The sequence below is a fragment of the Rhinoderma darwinii genome, chromosome 5, assembly GCF_050947455.1.
Source record: "Rhinoderma darwinii isolate aRhiDar2 chromosome 5, aRhiDar2.hap1, whole genome shotgun sequence".
Lineage (NCBI taxonomy): Eukaryota > Metazoa > Chordata > Amphibia > Anura > Rhinodermatidae > Rhinoderma > Rhinoderma darwinii.
In genome coordinates, this window is record NC_134691.1 from 340,387,825 (window position 1) to 340,411,387 (window position 23,563).

The 23,563-nt window shown below is 46.7% G+C and overlaps 1 protein-coding gene across 3 annotated transcripts in view; it reads left to right on the plus strand.

The window, feature by feature from the left end:
• The window catches only part of NOS3 (nitric oxide synthase 3), a 148,948-nt gene that overhangs the window by 20,812 nt on the left and 104,573 nt on the right, over window positions 1–23,563 (plus strand). For all 3 annotated transcript variants that reach the window (XM_075827823.1, XM_075827822.1, XM_075827824.1), the window contains exon 4: window positions 102–166. The gene's annotated coding sequence lies outside the window, so the exon portion shown is untranslated. The remainder of the gene's footprint in view (window positions 1–101; window positions 167–23,563) is intronic.

Genomic DNA, 23,563 nt, shown 5'->3' on the forward strand with positions numbered 1-23,563 from the left:
GATAATGACACATTGACACTTGGGGTACAGGATAATGACACACTGGGGTCCCATCTAACATATTGGATATTGAATGCTTCCCTCCTTTTGATATCTTGCAGACAGTAGAAGAGGAGATAGTTGGAAGGAACAGATAGGTCTGCATAGGAGCTGTATACATAAAACGGTAGGAGAATCTTTATCAAGACGATTTTCAAAGTTGCTTCCCTTTTTTGGGTTTCATTATAGACCCTAATATAACAATTAGTGGCACTCTGTCCGGAGCCTTGGTGTAGAGTCCGGGTGGAGATGTCTCCTTCCTTCTCGCTGCTTCTGTTTAGAATTCTCACTCACTTAATATAAGGAAACATAATGTGGATCTTCCTGAAGAGGATGATGGTGATACTACTCCCTCATTGCCGGCTGTAATACAGACCTAACCTTAATGAGTCTCTAAATATGGAAGAGTATTTATCATTGTGCGGGTCTGGGCTGTAATGGGGGGACGTGTGATTGATGGGTGGTCCTGGGTAATTACTGGTTTCAAGATCTAATTCCAAGACCCTTCCCCCGGGACATTCTGGAGGAGCAGAAAATAAGGACTGAGCCCAGAGATGGAGATCTAGATGTATCACATAGACCTTGTATCCCGTCATCTCCATTGCAGACCCCTGTCTCGTTATAATTTATCTGTACATAATAACAAATCCGGTCAGATATGAATTAGGATTTCAGATTTAGTCTTTGAGCCAGGAGTAGACATAATGTTCAGCTGGAGAGTGGTCCCCGAGCTCCACCAGACCCTAGGACTGGTCCCCATCCTGCTCCACCAGTAGTGTCATCCCCACAAGCCTTGTTTATAGCCTCAACTCAATCACATGTCATCTACAACATGTGACCACAGCAACCAATCACTGGCTGCCGCAGAGAGCACAAAACCCTTTAGGGCATGGCCACACGTGGCGGATTTCCTCCGCAACTGTCCGCATCAATGCCGCACAGAATCTGCGTTGCAGATTCTGCGGCGGTTCTGCCCAAAATGTGCAGTAAATTGATGCGGACTAGCTGCTGCGGACTGCGGTAAAAGTGCTTCCCTTCTCTCTATCAGTGCAGGATAGAGAGAAGGGACAGCACTTTCCCTAGTGAAAGTAAATGAAATTCATACTTACCGGCCGTTGTCTTGGTGACGCGTCCCTCTTTCGGCATCCAGCCCGACCTCCCTGGATGACGCGCCAGTCCATGTGACCGCTGCAGCCTGTTATTAGCCTGTGATTGGCTGCAGCCGTCACTTAGACTGAAACGTCATCCTGGGAAGCCGGACTGGAGACAGAAGCAGGGAGTTCTCGGTAAGTATGAACTTCTATTTTTTTACAGGTAGCTGTATATTGGGATCGGTAGTCACTGTCCCGGGTGCAGAAACAGTTACTGCCGATCGCTTAACTCTTTCAGCACCCTGGACAGTGACTATTTACAGACGTCTCCTAGCAACGCTCCCGTCATTACGGGAGCCCCATTGACTTCCTCAGTCTGGCTGTAGACCTAGAAATACATAGGTCCAGCCAGAATGAAGAAATGTCATGTCAAAAAAGCAAGACGCATCCGCAGCACACATAACATGTGCATGACAGCTGCGGACTTCATTGCGGAAATTAGAATCTCCATTGAAGCCACAACTCCGCAACATCCATTGTATGCTGCGGACACCAAATTCCGCACCGCAGCCTATGCTCCACAGCGGAATTTTACGCATCGTCTAAACAAACACTTCTAAATAGAAGTGGAAGTCAATGGAGAAACGGCTCCGCTGCGGATTAACGCTGCGGAGTGTCCGCAGCGGAATTCAAGTGAAATTCCGCCACGTGTGAACCCAGCCTTACTGTCCTGTTTGTTACAATGTATCAGTGCAGGTGGAATGTTGTGTAGGGTAAGGATTGTCAAGACTGGATACAATTGTAACAATCCCTCAGCTGAGAGGGGTATTAGGTCTATACAGGTTTTTCGCCTCTGGATGTAAACAAGATTGTTCCCATTCACTGACAGCAAGCAGAAATATTGAAAACAGCGAGGAATTGAAATACAGAGGCTCTCATTCATTATGTGTTTTTTGGCTATTGTGACGAAAAAAGAGTATCAAATTGAGGCAAACAGCTTTTTGCAGTGACTTGTAGCACTTTTACACCGCGGCTGGTATTTACCAAAAAGGCGTGGTTTAAGGGGTGGCGCCATGGCGGAACCACAGATTTTTCACATTTTACGAGTACATTTTAGGGAAAGTCTATGACCGCTCAGAGTCGCCGTAGAACAGCAGAAGATAGCGGGCAATAAATGAATCGCATATTAATGTCACCGGCTACTCACTAAGATTGGCGCATGAAACGCAAGTATTTGTACATGTGGGCCAAAGTCTATTACAAAGTGACAGAACTTCTCATTATGCAATGATTACGCTTCATCTACATAAAACCGGTAAACTCCGTTAGTCCATATTCTCACGTGGCGCATTTGTGCGCAATGCAAGTCAATGGTGTTTTGCAAAACCCCACACCCAAGTTGTATAGATAATCCTCGCGGGTCGGAGAGCGTGACGCAGGTTTTCATATCTACACCATGTCCTTTATGTTGGGAATTTCTTTGACATTTTCGCCACAGATTTCACCCATAGCAATGCAAAGGGTGAAATCCGCAGCCAAATCCACATGTAGCGCAGACAGATATTGCCATGAATTTGCTGTAATTTACTTTGAAACTTTTACATGACCTCAAAGGGGTGGTCTCGTGAAGACAACCCATGTCCTTATGGACAACATAGAGGGGGTGTCCCCTGCTCTAGACCCCCACTCTATGACCTAGAATGGAGCATAACCGCTCTGTAAGAAATACTCCCTGAATGGCCGACATGTAATACTACATTTTCCCTGTAGTGGCCACTGCAGGAAAACCACTTGGCTGACCATGACAATCAGCTCATGGCAGCCGTAGCTCCGTTCTGAAAAGGGATGTCTCTGAAGTCTTTGTTATTTCGGGAAATCACTGGGGCTTGTGTATCATCAGGCTGAGCAGCACATCTCTTAAGCCCTCACACCACCACCAATTGTTCCAACAAATCTGTAGGGTAGCCCCCCCCCCCCCCCCCCAGTGTAGGTAAGCTTGATACGTAAGCCATTCTAGTAGAGGGGAGTCCTGAAAGGAGGGCCTTCCCCTCCCTCATGGGAAGTTTCGGTACTTTTGCAATGCCACTTAAAAACTTGTACTGATTCTGAATTACATGAATGTTTTCCGGGTTTCCAGTTTCAAGAGGGCAGTGCATTGTGGGAGCTCAGATTACAGTTAGGCCTCTTGCGCACGACCATATTTTGTTTTTACTATACGGTAAGTCATCGGCATTTACAGGACTTTGTCCGCAAATACGCTCAGTACTGCATCCGTATTTACGGATCCGCAAAAAGAATAAAACCAAAAATGATGTGCAACATCTGCAAACTCGGCCTCGCCCAGCAACGCTTCCGTAATTACAGACAGCTATGGGTGCACATCCGTAGCTATCCGTAATTACGGAAGCTCCCGTAGACTTCTACGGGGAGTCTGTGCCGTAATTACGGACAAGAATAGGACATGTTCTATATTTTACGGATCATTTCTACGGAACGGACACCCGTCCGTTAAATTACGGAAAGGTGTCCGTAGCCCATAGAAATGAATGGGTCCGTAATTACGGATGAAAAATACGGTCGTGTGCATGGGGCCTAACCCTGTGCGAGCTTAGCTGTCAGGTCACATGTCCGACAGTGGAACTGCTGTCTGTTTCCAAGGGCAACAAGATGAAATATAAAAGCAGCTCTGGTTGTAAGTGGGAAAAAAAGTGAAATAACGCATACTCGGTACCAAAATCGTAAAGTGAAGTATTTGTAAATTTACTCAACATCTTATGTAGATTTATATTGTGAGGTTTTGTTAGCAGTAGTATTCTATTTGAAGCCTCCCTCGTCTCACTCTTCCCAGCACTTGGTCTCCTTATTTTAGATGACTCGGAATAAACCCTGTTCTGTTCTCTGTGAAGAGCGACAGATAAATCCCGGAATCTTCTGATGTGTTTATAAACCGTTTGATTTGCAGGTTAAATATCCTGCGTTGAATTTCCTGCCCTGAGATGCAGTGTGAACAAACCAAGTGTGGGTGGAGGAGTATATCTGGGCGTGCATATAAAATACCAGACGACACCACCCAGAAGGGTCCCCAAATACCTCTGCCCTGACTTTTTCCAGGCTATTCTGAATCCCTTTATGACTCAAGGTCATGGGACGATTGAATCCCTCAGTCCACACATTGTGTTACAGATAGGTGTGATGCAAGGACGAAACATTCTCAGGATGCCACAGCCAAAATAGAACTAAACTACATCTGCTCTCTCCCTCATTGCTGGTTGGCATCTTTACTGCTCTAACTGGTGAGAACCCTTTTGTCAGTAGTTGTTTAACATTAACTGATTGCGTGTTCTTCCCGCATCCACCAGTTCATGGCTTCATCTTCTACTTTTATGAAAATCTAATGTCCCTAGAAACGTTAATTCTTTGTTGTTACTTCACATTTTTACTGCTTTTAGTGTTGAGAACTCTTTCACCTTCCCCTATAACTGTTTGGACAGATTAAACATATTGGTGTGTCTTACTGATTTACTAAAGTTGATCAGTACATTTATTACTGAATCTAATGGTCTTTTTTTTTTTTTTTAGTTGTTACTGCTCTACCTATCGAGAATTCTTTCTACGAGCATCTAAAATTGTATAAATATTACGTGACCTGTTTTAAGCTGTCAGAAATTAAATATCTAATAAAATATAGCTACATTCACTCTCATCCTCCAGAACCTTCACACATGAAAGAATGATGTTAATTCTAGATAGTTCTTCCACATCTGTACTGCTCTTACTGCTGAGAATCCTTTCAATTTCCTTTATAATTAAAAAATTTAGTGCAGTCACAGAGAATAAATCTCAGCCGATCCTACATCATAGCATAACTGACAATTCTTAAAAAATGTATCGTCGCTCTGGCGCTGTAGTTGCCATCACCCAGTTTGATAAGCTCTTATAAATTAATTATCTTATAAAATAAATTAACATTTCCTTTCATCCTCAGGTCATTCTCACATCCTGTTCTCTCACGAATCCCTGATGTCTTTAGGAATGGTAATTCTCGATAGTTCTTCCACACCTTTACTGCTCTTACTGCCGAGAATCCTTTTCCCTATATTCTATAATTGTTTAAATGTGATATGCAGTAACTGAAAAGACACCTTGGCCTGTCCTACTATCATACTGTAATTGACCAGGACATTAACTACTGCATTTATTGGCATTCTGGCGCTGTAGTCGTGGCCGGCCAGAGTGACCTGTACTGAGCTCTTATAAATTATTTGTTTTATTAACTTGCATTATCATTCACTCTCATTCTTCAGGTCATTCTCGCATCCTGTTCTATCATAAATCCCTGGTGTCTAATGGAATGGTAAATCTCGATAAATCTTCAGCATCTTTACTGCTCTTACTGCCGAGAATCCTTTCCCCATGTTCTATAATTGTATAAATGTGATGTACAGTGACCGAGAAGAGACCTCATTCAGGCGCTGTAGTTGCAGCCGTCCAGTGTGACCTGTACTAAGTTCACAGAAACATTCAGCGTCTAGTCCTGTTCTGCTGATTCTGCAGTTTTTTCTCCAGATAGCTTTGTACGTTTTATTCTATATATTTTTACGACGTTTCAGCTCGGTGCGCGCTCGACCATCTAGATACTTGTGTAATATAGATGAGTTATATTTGTAGATCCTGGAGATGAGTCAGGCAGCGGAGATTCCCGACACTGATTGCCCTGCGGCCACTTTACATCTCTTGCTATTTACAGCTGATTCATCAACTCAGATCTAAAAATATATTTACTATATCATTAAATCTACTGATATCGACTCTATCTTCTCATGGCTCAATGACATGGGAAAGCTGAGTGATAACCCATATAAAGCTGCTGTTACACGTCCAACCCAGCTTTCCTGAACTCCTGAGTGGCAACTATTCCTAGTCATATAGTGATACATCTTGATAACTAAGAAGATTTGACATTCAGGAGTCCAGAAAGCTGGGTGACAACCGCTGTGTGAGCTGTAATAGCACCGATATTGGTAGTCACCCAGCTTTCCCTTTTTCTCACTTGTAATTCTGTTTTTAACAGAATTTCTCAATTTAACTCTACGTAAAAAGTTGAGGCTTTTATTTATTTTGTCTTTCTCTCCATTCACATCCAGAGCTGCTTTTAAAATTCTGCTAGTTGCCATTGGAAACCGACAGCGGTTTAGCCCCTCCCCTTTGTCAGTTTTGTGACCGTACAGCTAAGCTCTAACTGTGCCATCTGACCTCCCACAATGCACTGCTAGCAAGAAACTTGCCAACTTTTGAGAAGGGACATCAAAGAGATTCTGAAGAGTGTGGAGTGAAGCAGCGCCCCGCAAAATGTTTCTCCAAATGCCCCGTTCATTTATATAGAACACATCCGTAAACTACCGCATTTAAATCACAACTAGCGCATATGACCATGAATACAAACCCAAGACCCCCTAAACTCATACAGACCCCAGATCAGATCACTTAAATAAATACAGACCCCAGACCAGACCCCTAAACTAATACAGACCCCAGACCAGACCCCTAAACTAATACAGACCCCAGACCAGACCCCTAAACTAATACAGACCCCAGACCAGACCCCTAAACTAATACAGACCCCAGACCAGACCCCTAAACTAATACAGACCCCAGACCCCTAAACTAATACAGACCCCAGACCAGACCCCTAAACTAATACAGACCCCAGACCAGACCCCTAAACTAATACAGACCCCAGACCAGACCCCTAAACTAATAGAAACACCAGACCAGACACCTAAACTAATACAAACGCCAGACCAGACCCCTAAACTAATACAGACCCCAGACCAGACCCCTAAACTAATACAGACCCCAGACCGGACCCCTAAACTAATACAGACCCCAGACCAGACCTCTAAACCAATACAGACCCCAGACCAGACCCCTAAACCAATACAGACCCCAGACAAGACCCCTAAACTAATACAAACACCAGACCCCTAAACCAATACAGACCCCAGACCAGACCCATAAACTAATACAGACCCCAGACCAGACCCATAAACTAATACAGACCCCAGACAAGACCCCTAAACTAATACAGACCCCAGACCGGACCCCTAAACTAATACAGACCCCAGACCAGACCTCTAAACCAATACAGACCCCAGACCAGACCCCTAAACCAATACAGACCCCAGACAAGACCCCTAAACTAATACAAACACCAGACCCCTAAACCAATACAGACCCCAGACCAGACCCATAAACTAATACAGACCCCAGACCGGACCCCTAAACTAATACAGACCCCAAACCAGACCCCTAAACAAATACAGACCCCAGACCCCTAAACCAATACAGATCCCAGACTAGACCCCTAAACTAATGCAGACCCCAGACCAGACCCCTAAACCAATACAGACCCCAGACCCCTAAACTAATACAGACCTCGACCAGACCCCTAAACTAATACAGACCCCAGACCAGACCCCTAAACTAATACAGACCCCAGACTAGACCCCTAAACTAATACAAAGACCAGACCCCTAAACTAATACAAACACCAGACCAGACCTCTAAACTAATACAGACCCCTTAACTAAAACAAACCCCAGACCAGACCCCCCTAAACTAATACAGACACCAGGCCAGACCCCCTTAAAAAGTCTCTGCCACCACATTATAAATGGCCTATCTTGTACATGATGTGATCGGCGCTGTAATGTAGATCACAGCAGTGTTTTTTTATTCAGTTTTGACGGAGTTATGACCTATTTTAGCTTTATGCTAATGAGTTTCTTAATGGACAACTGGGCGTGTTTTACTTTTTGGCCAAGTGGGCGTTGTGGAGAGAAGTGTATGATGCTGACCAATCAGTGACCAATCAGCGTCATACACTTCTCCGCATTGATTTACACAGCACATAGTGGTATAGCTATATCGCTATGTGCAGCCACATACACACACTATAACGTTACTGGAGTGTCCTGACAATGAATATACATTACCTCCAGCCAGGACGTGATGTGTATTCAGAATCCTGTCACTTCTGTAGCGTCTCTGTGATATTTACAGCAAGGCAAGCGTAATCTCGTTTGAAATGACAGGTTACATCCTAATTACGCGAGATTACGCTTGCCTTGCTGTAAATCTCACAGAGACGCTACAGAAGTGTCAGGATTCTAAATACACATGACGTCCTGGCTGGAGGTGATGTATATTCACTGTCAGGACACTCCAGTAATGTTATAGTGTGTTTATGTGGCTGCACATAGCGATATAGCTAGATCACTATGTGCTGTGTAAATGAATGGAGAGGAGTGTATGACGCTGATTGGTCACTGATTGGTCAGCGTCATACACTTCTCTCCACAACGCCCACTTGGCCAAAAAGTAAAACACGCCCAGTTGTCCATTGAGAAACTCATTAGCATAAAGCTAATATAGGTCATAACTCCGTAAAAAAATATTGTTTTTCTAAATAAAAAAAAACACAGTAATCTACATTACAGCGCCGATCACATCATGTACAAGATAGGCCACTTATAATGTGGTGACAGAGACTCTTTAATCAATGCAGACGCCAGACCAGATGTGCAGCCCCCTCTCCCCATCCCTGTGCGGCCCAGAAGTGAGGACTGCAGGAACGGGGAGAGGCGGGTATATGTTAGATCAGGGGTCATCAACCTGTGACACCAGTGCCACAACTGCCACATGTGGCATGGTTTGCTAGCACACTTCCCTCTCCCAGTGTTCAGCGCCATTGTGTGCTTGGCGGTGCTGAACACAGAGAGAGAGTGACGCTTCATTGTGTTTGTTGCTGCTGAACGCTTGGCATGCACACAATGCAGAGCTGCTCTCTTTCCTTGTGTTCAGCGTTACAAGGACAGCGTTCGGTAACCTCTCCGTAAAAGAAAAAGTTGGCAGCTCTCTCTCTCCTATGTGCACGCCCTTAAAGCTGGTTTTCAGTAGCTGTGATCTCTCATATGTGCAGCCCCCCCCCCCCGAGTTGATGTTCAGTAGCCACGGTCTCTCCTTTGTGCACACCCCCCCCCCCCGAGCTGGTGTTCAGTTGCCGTGGTCTCTCCTATGTGCACCCCCCCAAATCTGGGGTTTAGTAGCCGATGTGCAGCGCCTCAAAGCTGGTGCTCAGTAGCCGCGTTCTCTCCTCTGTGCAGCCCCCCAGCTGGTATTCAGTAGCTGTGGTCTCTCCTATGTGCACTGTCCCTCAGCAGGTGTTCTGTAGCCATGGTCGCTCCTATGTGCACCGTCCCTCAGCTGTTACTCAGTAGCTGCAGTTTCTCTTATGTGCACCGTTCCTCAGCTGTTATTCAGTAGCCGTGGTCTCTCTTATGTGCACTGTCCCTCAGCAGGTCTTCAGTAGCCATGGTCTCTCCTATGTGCATCGTCCCTCAGATGGTGTTCAGTAGCCGCGGTCTCGGTCTCTCCTATGTGAACTGTCCCTCAGCAGGTCTTCTGTAGCCATGGTCTCTCCTATGTGCATCGTCCCTCAGATGGTGTTCAGTAGCCGTGGTCTCTCCTATGTACACTCCCTCAGCTGGTGTTCAGTAGCCATGGTCTCTCCTATGTTCACCGTCCCACTGCTGGTGTACAGTAGCTGTGGTCTCTCCTCTGTGCACCGTCCCTCAGCAGGTGTTCAGTAGCCGTGGTCTCTCCTATGTGCACTGTCCCTCAGCAGTTCTTCAGTAGCCATGGTTTCTCCTATGTGCATCATCCCGCAGATGGTGTTCAGTAGCCGTTGTCTCTCCTATGTGCACCCCCTCAGCTGGTGTTCAGTAGCCAAAGTCTCTCCTATGTGCACCGTCCCTCAGCTGGTGTTCAGTAGCCGTGGTCTCCTATGTGCACCGTCCCTCAGCAGGTGTTCAGTAGCCATAGCCTTTCCTATGTGCATCGTCCCTCTGCTGGTGTACAGTAGCCGTGGCCTCTCCTATGTGCACTGTCCCTCAGCTGGTGTTCAGTAGTCGTGGTCTCTCCTATGTGCACCGTCTCTCAGCTGGTGTTCAGTAGTCGTGGTCTCTCCTATGTGCACCGTCCCTGAGCCGGTGTTCAGTAGCCATGACCTCTCCTATGTGCACCGTCCCTCTGCTGGTGTACAGTAGCTGTGGTCTCTCCTATGTGCACCGTCCCTCTGCTGGTGTACAGTAATCGTGGTCTCTCCTAGGTGCACCATCCCTGAGCTGGTGTTCAATAGCCTCGTATGCACTACAGATCGGTAAGTCAGGGACAAGGGTCACACTGAAATGTAAGTTTAATTACCTGATGAATTGGTTTATGTCACATGTGGTAACAGCTTGTATTATATGACTTTCATGTTTGCGTGGCACACTGGGTACCTTATCATTGACTTTATTTTTTTAACAGCACGTCATACAAAAAAGGTTACCTACACCTGGATTAGATGATGTGGGGCACCCGGGTGCTTTGTCTGCTCATCTGGGAGATTTCTCCTAATTCCGGGAGTCTGGTGGTGGCATGTGTGGCTTTATGTGTGAATGGAGAAGAGAACATCATGTAACTCAGGATCACAACAAGATAAGTAACGCAAAGGATTTACAGAGGGACTCGAGTTTAGATGTAGAGGACGGGCTGACAGCTTCTATTTATTGGGGATTTGTGAGATCTATGTTATAAATCCGATCGGTCACGACGCCACAATATACTTTGTGCTTCTATCCTGGTGCCAAGGCCGCAAGGCAAATGTAGAAGATGCTGGAATCTGCCGCGTCCATAAAACAGGCATTCGGGCAGGTTTATGGAGTTTTCATGCCCTTTGCTCAATCTTCCCATTAGCGAGATGCCGGCGACACATCCGCTGACCACATGCGGCTGACGGATGACTACCATTCCTGGCTAATGACCCTGTTCCTGTGGTTGGAGAAATCATATACTCTGAATAAATTCCGGAACGTCCCGCCGCTCGTGACACACTCCACCGGCGTGTGTATCCAGATTTATGTACTGAAGGCCATAATGGCCAGGCAGGAGACACTCCCTCTATAGCACCTTAAAGGAGATTTCTGTTGTCATTTCAGGGACAGACACCATTGTTCTCCGGTAGAGATTAGAACAAAAAACAGCGCCACTCCTGGTCATGGGTTGTGTCTGGTATTGCAGCTCAGCCACATTCTGTTGGATACCAGACGTGGTCCATAGACAGGAGTAAATTTAAAATGGAAAAAAAAAATGCACAGCGCCTGATGGTGTAGGTCACCCAGGTTGAAAACAATGGAGATAAAGTAGCAGGTATGCTCACCTGGAGAGGTGCAAATTACAGGCACAACACTGTTGTGGGGGGTTAAGTGGATGGAGATGACAACTGCAGCTAGTCCATTGCCGGTGGACAGTAGTATTTCTGCAAAATTTAGCAATGGATAAAATACGGGAAATTCACTAACAGCGCTGATGTCATCAGATAAAAGGCCATAGAATGAGAATAGTCTTTATTGGCTACGCGTTTCAACGCTGGACCAGCTTCTTCCTCAGGTCATAGATACAAACAGGGAGAAGAACACCGCCTTTATTGTGCATACACTTATGTAAAACTAGTTAAAGTAGAACCGCCCGAAATGTGGCAGCCAATGACGTCAGAAGTTAAAAGTAATAGACAAGAGCGCCAGCCTATAGGAAGCAGCTAAGAAATAATTGGCCATATAAGAAAGCATCACGTACGAACCGTCTTAAAACACATAGATAGTGGGATGATACATTCATTAAAATAGTACAATAAAAAAAATCAGATCAAAAATAAAAACAACAACAGCAGCAGCTGCTCCGTGCATATATGGACAGGAGGGGCGCTGTTTCGGGAAAAAGAAGCAGACCCCTCCACATCTTAAACAACCTGTACAGACGTAACGTCACTGCGGCCTAAAGCCAACCAAGTCATGAGACGTTATATAACTATGGATGCAACATCCCTGTAGCCATTGGATAAACTCGTCATGTGACACTATATCACAATGGAGGGCACGTCACTGCGACCTTCAGCCATTGGATGACCGAGTCATGTGATATTATATCATTATGGACACAATGTCACTGTATCCTTCAGCCATTGGTTGACCTAGTCATGTGACATTCTATCACGATGGACGCAACGTCACTGCGTCCTTCAGCCGTTGGGCGACCTAGTCATGTGATATTATTTCATTATGGACACTGTCACTGCGTCCTTCAGCCGTTGGGCGACCTAGTCATGTGATATTATTTCATTATGGACACTGTCACTGAGTCCTTCAGCCGTTGGGCGACCTAGTCATGTGACATTATATCATTATGGACTCAATGTCACTGCGTCCTTCAGCCGTTGGGCGACCTAGTCATATGACATTATATCATGGACACAATGTCACTGTGACTGTAAGCCATTGGACGACCTAGTCATGCGACATTATGTAACTAAGGATGCAACGTCACTCTGACCTTCAGCCGTTGGATGACCGAGTCATGTGACATCACGATGGATGCAAAGTCACTACAACCGTCAGCCATTGGCTGGTCAAGTCACGTGACATATCACAATGGACGCAATGTCACAGCGACCTACAACCATTGGACGTCCTAGTCATGTGACATTATATCACAATGGGTGCAATGTCACTGCATTAATACCCCTGAGAGCTCTCAGGAAACCTGCAGCTCTGGATGTGACTGGAGTATAAGACAAGATGATTACAAAATACTTACAGTCTTTTCAATGTTACTCCTCATTGCAGGGGTTGTGGTTGCAGCCGGGGCCAGGAGGCCCAAAGATCCCTCTACCACATAACAGGGCAGCTGTACTGGGGGCCCCACGCAGTTAATGGGGGCCCTAGTACAGATTTTCCCAGCAGCTTTAAGCTGTGTGTCTTGATTTACCTCCATTGCTTTCTCATTATATAACTAGTCAGGTAAAGCCGGGTGACGGCCGCTGTCTGAACCTTAATGACGGCCGTATTGGATTTACCCAGCTTTCCCAGGAACAGATATAAGTAAGAAATGGCTGAACAGAACTTTTATTAAGAGAAGACGATAACACAAGAACTAATGAGGAATTATGTATTGAAGAGGAAAATCTAGTGGTTCGGGGGAGGGGAGGCGCCGTTCACTGGACTGTCACATAGCGCCGAATGGACAATGTAGACTATGGAGGTGGAGAGGCTGCTGACAGCTGCTGCCCGCAGGGACATGGGCAGCAATGATCGCTGATATCGCCTGGAATTTGTCGCGTCTGTCAGGATCTGTTCTCAGTACAATCTGTACAGACAGGGAGCCCCTAGATTATTGGGGTGCAGCCGTGGAAACCTCGTCTCTGAATATTCTTACCAGAGCCCCCCCTCAGTGCCTCCTCCTCGCCTCAGGCGGGTGATATTAGGGCGATGCTGAGAAGAGGTTTACAGTGAGACTGCGGGAAGTCATTATACTGATATATATATATTACATATGGAGCGAGTTCTGTAAATCTCTGTCCTGCCTTATCTGAGCACACCAGAGAAATCCTCCGCGCAGAGACGCTCGTTCTGTGTCACCTCCCAGTGACAGGAGATAATGAGGGTTGTGACTTGTCCTCTGAACCCCTGAAGGAGAAACTATGCGCTGCGATTATTTTAGGAATCCTGTGGAGAGATAAGCGGTCCCCATAGAACGTAGCGAGAATCCAATTCTGGGGGGGGGTCTAAAAATGATGAAAATATCACCACAAATATGGCGGTTGAAAAATGCATCCCATTTATCAGTGTATGGCGCCATCTTTCCCCCAAATTCCAACAGCTCGCACCTGTGTACAGACCGGCACAGGATAGCGACATATGTATCCTCGTATCATGGCAGGACATTGCTACAATGTATCCAGTCTACAATTCTCTGTGAAGTAGACACATCAGCAGCCCAGATCTGTTTCCAGTCCTGATAGTTTGCTACAATGTATCAGTGCAGGTCAGTGGCATACTTACCATGGTGGCAGGACAGGCAACTGCTCTGGGGCCTCTATGGGAAGAGCCAAACGCAGGGGGGTTTACAGTAGCCTGGAACCCCCCCCCCTGTAACCAGGGCCGGAAAGCCCTTACATACTATGGCACTCACTATTGTATCCATGTGGTTACAATGGACAGTGCTGGCGAGGCAAGGGAACCATCAGTTCCCTTCCCCGCCATACTACGCTATTCTTGTGGTGCAGGCATCGTCGTTCCGTTCGAGCTGGCGTGGTCAGAAGAGACCAGACCTGCATCACTGGAGGGAATTGGGAGAGCTGCGTGTGGCACTATGTACATGGGAACGGAATTTATCTACATTGGCACTACCTACGTGGGGACTGCGTGTGGCACAATCTACAGGGGCAGTGTGTGGCATTATCTATAGCAGGTAGTGTATGGCACTATCTATAGGGGTCAGTGTGTAGCACTATCTACAGGGAACAGTGTGTGGCATTATCTACACAAAGGTGTAGCTAGGTTCTCCAGCACCCGGGGCAAAGATTCAGTTTCGCGCCCCCCCCCCCCCCCAACCTCTTTCCCGACATCTTCCCCCTCGCCATGTTTGTTTTCTCTACCAATGACGTGTCATTTCTTTTCCACATTTCTTTTTATGTAACTCGTGCATAAAAACATTTGTACATTTTACAAGCAATATAGTTCTATACACAACACCAGAACCAAGCTCAGTACATATATACAGCCCCAGAACTAAGGTCATTACATATATACAACACCAGAACAAAGCTCAGTACATATATACAGCCCCAGAACCCAGCTCAGTACATATATACAGCCCCAGAACTAAGCTCATTACATATATACAGCCCCAGAACCAAGCTCATTACATATATACAGCCCCAGAACTAAGCTCATTACATATACACAGCCCCAGAACCAAGCTCATTACATATATACAGCCCCAGAACCAAGCTCAGTACATATATACAGCCCCAGAACCCAGCTCAGTACATATATACAGCCCCAGAACTAAGCTCATTACATATATACAGCCCCAGAACCCAGCTCAGTACATATATACAGCCCCAGAACCCAGCTCAGTACATATATACAGCCCCAGAACTAAGCTCACTACATATATACAGCCCCAGAACCCAGCTCAGTACATATATACAGCCCCAGAACTAAGGTCATTACATATATACACAACACCAGAACAAGCTCAGTACATATATACAGCACCAGAACCCAGCTCAGTACATATATACAGCCCCAGAACTAAGCTCATTACATATATACAGCCCCAGAACCCAGCTCAGTACATATATACAGCCCCAGAACCAAGCTCATTGCATATATACAACACCAGAATGCTCAGTACACATATACAGCCCCAAAACCAAGCTCAGTACACATATACAGCCCTAGAACCCAGCTCAGTACATATATACAGCCCCAGAACTAAGCTCAGTACATATATACAGCCCCAGAACCAAGCTCAGTACATATATACAGCCCCAGAACCAAGCTCATTACATATATACAGCCCCAGAACCCAGCTCAGCACATATATACAGCCCCAGAACCCAGCTCAGTACATATATACAGCCCCAGAACCAAGCTCAGTACATATATACAGCCCCAGAACCAAGCTCATTACATATATACAACACCAGAACGCTCAGTACACATATACAGTGCCAAAACCAAGCTCAGTACATATATACAGCCCCAGAACCAAGCTCATTACATATATACAACACCAGAACGCTCAGTACACATATACAGTGCCAAAACCAAGCTCAGTACATATATACAGCCCTAGAACCAAGCTCATTATATAGATACAGCACCAAAATAAAGCTAATTACATATATACAGCACCAGAACCAAGCTCAGTACATAAATACAACACCAGCACAAATACAGCTCAATTTAGTGCAACCCCTGCCGTATAGGTTTGTACGGCGTAAAACTACAGCTCCCAGCATGGCCCGAACAATGGTAAGGATATGCTGGGAGATGCTGTTTCACAAAAAACATACCACCATCGTCTCGCTGCAGATCATACAGTGACTACAATACTGATTAGAGGCAGAATAAAAATTTACATTAAGTGACTCACCGGTGACGTCTTAGATTCTAGTTCTTTTTCTCCATCCGGTCCAGATCTCTATGACGACTTCTCCCGGTCACAGACCATTTCTGCAGTTTGCCGCTCAGATGTCTTCAGCTTCTCACTTTACCAACATTTCTACACCTATAAACAAAGATAAAGCTCTCATTATACCACACACTACTAAATATAATAGCACCATGCACTGCACCTCTAATTATAATAGCGTACCATACACCATACACTGTGTCTCACACACACACACACACACACACACACACCGTGCCTCCTCTAGATAGTGCCCCCCATAGTGCCCACTGTAGATAGTGCCCCCATATAGCCCGCCCCTGTATATAGTGTCCCACAAATATCTCCTCCTATAGTGCTCCACAGATAGCCCACCCCTGTATATAGAGCCCTGTAGATATAGCCCACACCTGTATATAGTGCTCCACAAATAATCCAGTCCTGTATATAGTGCTCCACAGATAGCCCACCCCTGTATATAGCCCCCCTGTAGATATAGTCCACCCCTGTATATAGTGCTCCACATATAGTCCACCCCTGTATATAGTGCTCCATAGATAGCCCACCCCTGTATATAGCCCCCCTGCAGATATAGCCCACCCCTGTATATAGTACTCCATAGATAGCCCACCCCAGTATATAGCCCCCCGTAGATCAAGCCCCCCCTGTAGATAAAGCCCCCCTGTAGATAAAGCCCCCCCCCCCGTAGATAAAGCCCCCTGTAGATAAAGCCCCCCCTGTAGATAAAGCCCCCCTGCAGATAAAGCCCCCCCTGTAGATAAAGCCCCCCCTGTAGATAAAGCCCCCCCTGTAGATAAAGTCACACACTTTTTTATTACAATAAAATAACAAACTATTCAAACTCACCTTATTCCCGCTCCCACGCCGGCCGGCAGCCATGGAGACCTGCTCTCTTCTGCGCAGGTCACCAGGGGGTTGAACGCAGCGTCTATGAAAGGTGCTGATTGGCTGGGCAGGATGACTTTTCCTGTCACTCAGCGCCTTTCAGCGACGGAAGCGTCACTGGTACAAAAGAGCTGAATGGCCGGGCACGGAACGTACCCGGCTATTCATTGCTTCTAATTGTACCTGTGTCCTATAGACACAGGTACAATTATAGTGCAGGAGGAGGTGGCGCTGGCGCCCACCTCTAAGTTCCGCCTGGGGCACATGCCCCGCCTGCCCCCCCTAGCTACGCCCCTGTATCTACAGGGGGCACTGGCACAATCTACAGGGGGCGGTGTGTGACACTATATACAGGGGGCAGTGTATGACACTATATACAGGGGGCGGTGTGTGGCACTATATACAGGGGGCGGTGTGTGGCACTATATACAGGGGGCGGTGTGTGGCACTATATACAGGGGGCAGTGTATGACACTATATACAGGGGACAGTGTGTGACACTATATACAGGGGGCGGTGTGTGACACTATATACAGGGGGCGGTGTGTGGCACTAACTAAAATGGACACTGTGGCACTATCTACATGGGCAGTGTGTGGCACTATCTACAAGGGGCACTGAGAGTGGCACTATCTACGCCGGTTTTTATGCTACCAGTAGAGGTCAGCACATATACACTAGCCTAGCCCTCAGAACTTGTGATATAAAGGGCCTGGCTTGTGGATAAGTGCAGACCACTACTTGCAGCGTAAAAATCAGAGGGTAGTGGGAGCGTCGCAGAAATAACGTGGTTTGAAAAGTGTGCGTTTGAAAACCCCCCTGTCATAATATGTACCTGCAGCTGCCAATAGGGGGAGCTCACTGCATACAGATTTAAGCAGCTCCCATTGAGTTCAATACTAGCTGTATAAATCTATATGTAGTGAGCTCCCCCTAGTGGTGGCTGCTGGAATACATAATGATATCAGTTATCAAGTTAGAAAACCAGCTCCACAATACAGATATATTATACAATGAATCAGCGCAGAATTATGGAGCTAAAAATGTAATGGTGGATATAAAGTATGCTCTGAGTGGGGGATGGGGGCGGCGTATTCCGAGCTTTTCTACTATTTCTATTCACACCCCAGGTGCAGGTAAAATGTAACAAACCCTGAGCTGTACGACTTATTAGGACTGTACAGGTTTTCAGCCTCTGAATATAAACAAGAATGTTTCCATTCGCTGACAGCAAGCAGAGATCAAGAAAATGATGAGGACATAAAGTCTTTTTGAAAGTTGTAGTGATGTTTATGATGCGAGGATTAAGCTTTTTATGTTACACTGGAAAGAGGATTCCGCCCATACGTTACCGTGATGCGCTGTGGGGCGCCGCCACATTCAACCTTCACCCAAGATTCTACATCTGCCCTGAACTCACACGGTGTATATCCCCTGCTCAGTGCAGTTTGTGGGTGTCACTCCCCTTCCCCCATAACACCACTCCCCTTCCCAAGAGGCGCTAGTCACATCTACATTCGTATATAATGGAAGCCACGATGCAGAGCCGGATGTGTTGCCCGCCACATTTAGGCTAAGTCCACACCTGGTTTTGTGCACACGTTTGTGGTATACGACGACGCTTACTTTTTTTGTAGTATAAGTTTTTATCTGTTTGTGTAAGGGATCTGCCAGGCACTACTTCTGTGGATACTCCCAGGATTAATCAGTCGACACCTGAGGCCGGACCTCTTAGACTGACTCCGGCTCCCACCAATCAGGGTGGCAGGCTCAGGAGTGGGAGAGCCTATCGCGGCCTGGTCAGTCGGAGTTAGCTCCGCCCCCTATCCATTTATACCTGCCGTTTTCTCTTCCTCATTGCTTGTGATTCTTCCTGGTTTCCTGGCCCTTCTACTGCCTTGCTTCAGCCTGCTACTGCCTTGCTACTGCCTTGCTTCAGCTCCTGCTTATCCTGCTTCGCTCTGACCCCGGCTTGCTTCCTGCTCCATGCTCTGCGTTCGTGTACTTCGTGACATCCTGATTCTGACTGGCTCGTTCACCACTCACGGTGTTCCGTGGGCTACTGCCCCTTCCCTTGCTTGTTCCCTGTTTGTATTCCCTTGCACTTAGTTAGCGTAGGGACCGCCGCCCAGTTGTACCCCGTCGCCTAGGGCGGGTCGTTGCAAGTAGGCAGGGACAGGGCGGTGGGTAGATTAGGGCTCACTTATCCCTTTCCCCTCCTTCCGGCCATAACATAATCACAAGCCCTATACTTAGTCTACCCTTTTTCCCTACTCTATCATGGACCCCCTTGAGACCCTGACCCAGCAGATGCAGGGCCTCTCTCTACAGGTCCAGGCCCTGGCTCAGAGGGTCAACCAGCCTGACGCTGCTATAGTAGCACCCCTCGCCTCACCTCTAGAACCTGACCTCAAGTTACCTGACCGGTTCTCACGGGACCGTAAGACTTTTCTCTCCTTTCGGGAGAGTTGCAGACTTTACTTCCGTCTAAAACCTCACTCCTCAGGTTCCGAGAACCAGCGGGTGGGAATCATTATATCCCGTCTCCAGGAGGGGCCCCAAGAGTGGGCCTTCTCCTTGGCTCCTGACGCCCCTGAACTTTCCTCTGTTGATCGGTTTTTCTCTGCCCTCGGACTCATTTACGACGAGACTGACAGGACTGCCTTGGCCGAGAGTCAGCTGGTGACCTTACGTCAGGGTAGGAGACCGGTGGAGGAATACTGTTCTGACTTTAGAAAGTGGTGTGTAGCTTCTCGGTGGAATGACCCTGCCCTAATGTGCCAGTTTAGGTTAGGCCTATCTAACGCCCTGAAGGATCTGCTTGTTAGCTACCCCTCTTCAGACTCCCTAGATCAGGTGAGCAATCCAAGAAAATATGATCGACTAAAGCACATAAAGTTTATAGAACAATATACAAAATTTTATTCGAATAAAAAACACATGAAACAATAAAAGTGGAACAGGGAATGGGTACAGACATCTCGGTCCATATCTTCACCATGTCCACCGGTATGTTTCACACTGTTTCTTTGGTAGAGAGCTGCTATTGACTTCCATCTGTCTGCTTTCTGTCTGTTTGAGCCCATGCACTTTATACATTTGACATTCCAGTGTTCATCTTGCAGCATCCACATCATGGGTTGCAGTTCTCGTTAACCCTTTATGTCCATTCAGATAACTATCACGCTTACACGCCTATATGTAATTTATATCATATACCTTTCAATAGGTGTACTGGATTGTATACATCTGTTGGATGTCATTGGATGTTCTTCTGACTTTTCACAAATTTTCTGTGGCTCTATCAGACACAGCTGTGCATGAGACTATATACAATTCTCTTTTGCTGCTCCAATAATACGTATACCATTTATATACTCTCGTAACATTCATACCTGGTTTCTGACCGTTTTTTGATGTCTTTTTATTGAGTGACTCATTCCCTGTTCCACTTTTATTGTTTCATGTGTTTTTTATTCTAATAAAATTTTGTATATTGTTCTATAAACTTTATGTGCTTTAGTCGATCATATTTTCTTGGATTGTTCTCATGTTAATTGTTGATCGATGCACCAAGGTCATCTTGGTTATTACCCAGGATTCAACACAGTAGATGTTATATAGTCCAGCAACATTGCTGTACACTCGTTTGACTATTACTCTGTGCTGGTATCCTGCTCTGTTGGTATCTTATCGGTATATCCCTAGATCAGGTTATGGCCTTAGCAGTACGACTTGACCGACGTCTCAGGGAACGACAGCTTGAACGTTTCAGTGTTTTCCCCTCTGACTTCCCTGCGATTCCCCCCGAGGTCCCGTCTCCTCGCTCTTCCATGGAAGACTCGGAGGTACCTATGCAACTCGGGGCCTCCGTGTCCCCCCGACAACGTAGAGAGCTCCGCAGGAAGAATGGTCTCTGCTTCTATTGTGGGGATGACAAGCATCAAGTGAACAATTGTCCGAGGCGCAAGAATAAGCAGCCGGAAGAACTTCCGCGCCTAAGTGACCATCGGGGAGGTCACTTGGGCGCACAGGTATTTCCCGTTAATATGAAACGTAATAAAATTTTGCTTCCCTTTCAGGTCTCTTTTGGTGGTAGGTCTGCTACCGGCAGTGCCTTCGTGGACTCAGGGTCATCTGCTAATATCATGTCTGTGGAATTTGCTATGTCTCTAGCTATGCCTTTGATTGATTTGCCTAAACCTGTCCCGGTAGTGGGTATCGACGCCACTCCTCTTGCTAATGGTTATTTTACACAGCATACCCCTGTTTTTGAACTCCTTGTGGGCTCCATGCATTTGGAGCAGTGCTCTGTACTGGTGATGCAGGGATTGTCGTCTGATTTGGTTTTAGGCCTTCCCTGGTTGCAGTTGCATAATCCCACGTTTGATTGGAATACTGGGGAGCTTACCAAATGGGGTAATGAATGCTTGACGTCATGTTTTTCTGTTAATTCTATTTCTCCCCCTGAGGAGGTGAACACGCTACCTGAGTTTGTTCAGGACTTCGCTGATGTTTTCTCTAAGGAGGCCTCCGAAGTGTTACCTCCTCATAGAGAATACGATTGCGCCATCGATTTGGTACCAGGTGCCAAGCTTCCTAAGGGTAGGATATTTAATCTTTCATGTCCTGAATGTGAAGCCATGAGTGAATATATCCAAGAATGCCTGGCCAAGGGTTTCATTCGCCCCTCGACTTCTCCTGTAGGTGCTGGCTTCTTCTTCGTGGGGAAGAAAGATGGTGGTCTAAGGCCTCATGCACACGACCGTAAAAACTCCCGTTATTACGGGTCGTAATTACAACCCCTAATAACGGGCTCATAGACTTCTATTGGCGACGGGTGCCTTCCCGTTTTCTCACGGGAAGGTGCCCGTGCCGTTGAAAAAGATAGAACATGTCCTATTTCAGGCCGTAATAACGGCACGGACAGTCCATAGAAGTCTATGGAGCTCTCGTAATGACGGGTGGCTACATGTGTGCACCCGTCATTACGGCAGCGTTGCTAAGCGACGTCAGTAAATAGTCATTGTCCAGGGAGCTGAAAGAGTTAACTGATCGGCAGTAACTCTTTCAGCACCCTGGACAGTGACTACCGATCAGTATAAACCTGTAAAAAATAAAAATAAAAGACGTTTATACTTACCGACAACTTCCTGCTTCCTCCAGTCCGGTCTCCCACCCGTTGCCTTGGTGACGCGTCTCTCTCGACATCCGGCCCGACGTCCTGGATGACGTTTCAGGCCATGTGACCGCTGCAGCCAATCACAGGTCAATCACAGGCTGCAGCGGTCACATGGACTGCCGCGTCATCCAGGGATATCGGGCTGGCTGTGAAGAGAGGGACGCGTCACCAAGACAACGGCCGGGTAAGTATGAATTTCTTTAACTTTTATTACAGAAAAGGCTGTCCCTTCTCTCTATCCTGCACTGATAGAGAGAAGGGGCTGCCGATTAGTGCAGTGCTATTTTGCCGCCAAAAACGTGCTCGTAAATACGGGTGGAATACGGGTGACACCGGACCCATATTTACGAGCACGGGTTCGTAAATACTGGTGCAAAACGGGTGGAATACGTGTGACACCGGACCCGTATTTACGCCAGTATTTACGGGTGGGAAAAAATACGGTCGTGTGCATGAGGCCTTAGGCCGTGCATTGACTATCGTAACTTGAATAAGGTCACTGTAAGGAACCAATATCCCCTTCCTTTGATTCCGGATCTTTTTAATCAGGTTCAGGGAGCCCAATGGTTCTCTAAGTTTGATCTACGGGGGGCATATAACCTTATCCGCATCAAAGAGGGGGATGAGTGGAAGACTGCGTTCAACACGCCCGAAGGTCATTTCGAATACCTGGTCATGCCCTTTGGGTTGTGTAATGCCCCTGCTGTCTTCCAGAATTTTATTAATGAAATTCTGAGAGATTACCTGGGAATTTTTTTTGTAGTGTACCTTGATGACATACTGGTGTTTTCCAAGGACTGGTCCTCCCACATTGAGCATGTCAGGAAGGTGCTCCAGGTCCTCCGGGAAAATATTCTGTTTGCTAAAACCGAAAAATGTGTGTTTGGGGTACAGGAGATACCATTTTTGGGTCAAATCCTCACTCCTCATGAATTCCGCATGGACCCTGCCAAGGTTCAGGCTGTGGCGGAATGGGTCCAACCTGCCTCCCTGAAGGCGTTACAGTGTTTTTTGGGGTTCGCTAACTATTACAGGAGATTTATTGCCAACTTCTCGGTCGTCGCTAAGCCTCTTACGGACCTTACTCGCAAGGGTGCTGATGTCCTCCGCTGGCCTCCTGAGGCCGTCCAGGCTTTTGAGACCCTCAAGAAGTGCTTTATCTCGGCCCCAGTGCTGGTTCAGCCCAACCAAATGGAGCCATTTATCGTGGAGGTTGACGCGTCCGAGGTGGGAGTGGGGGCTGTCTTGTCCCAGGGTACCAGGTCCCTCACCCATCTCCGCCACT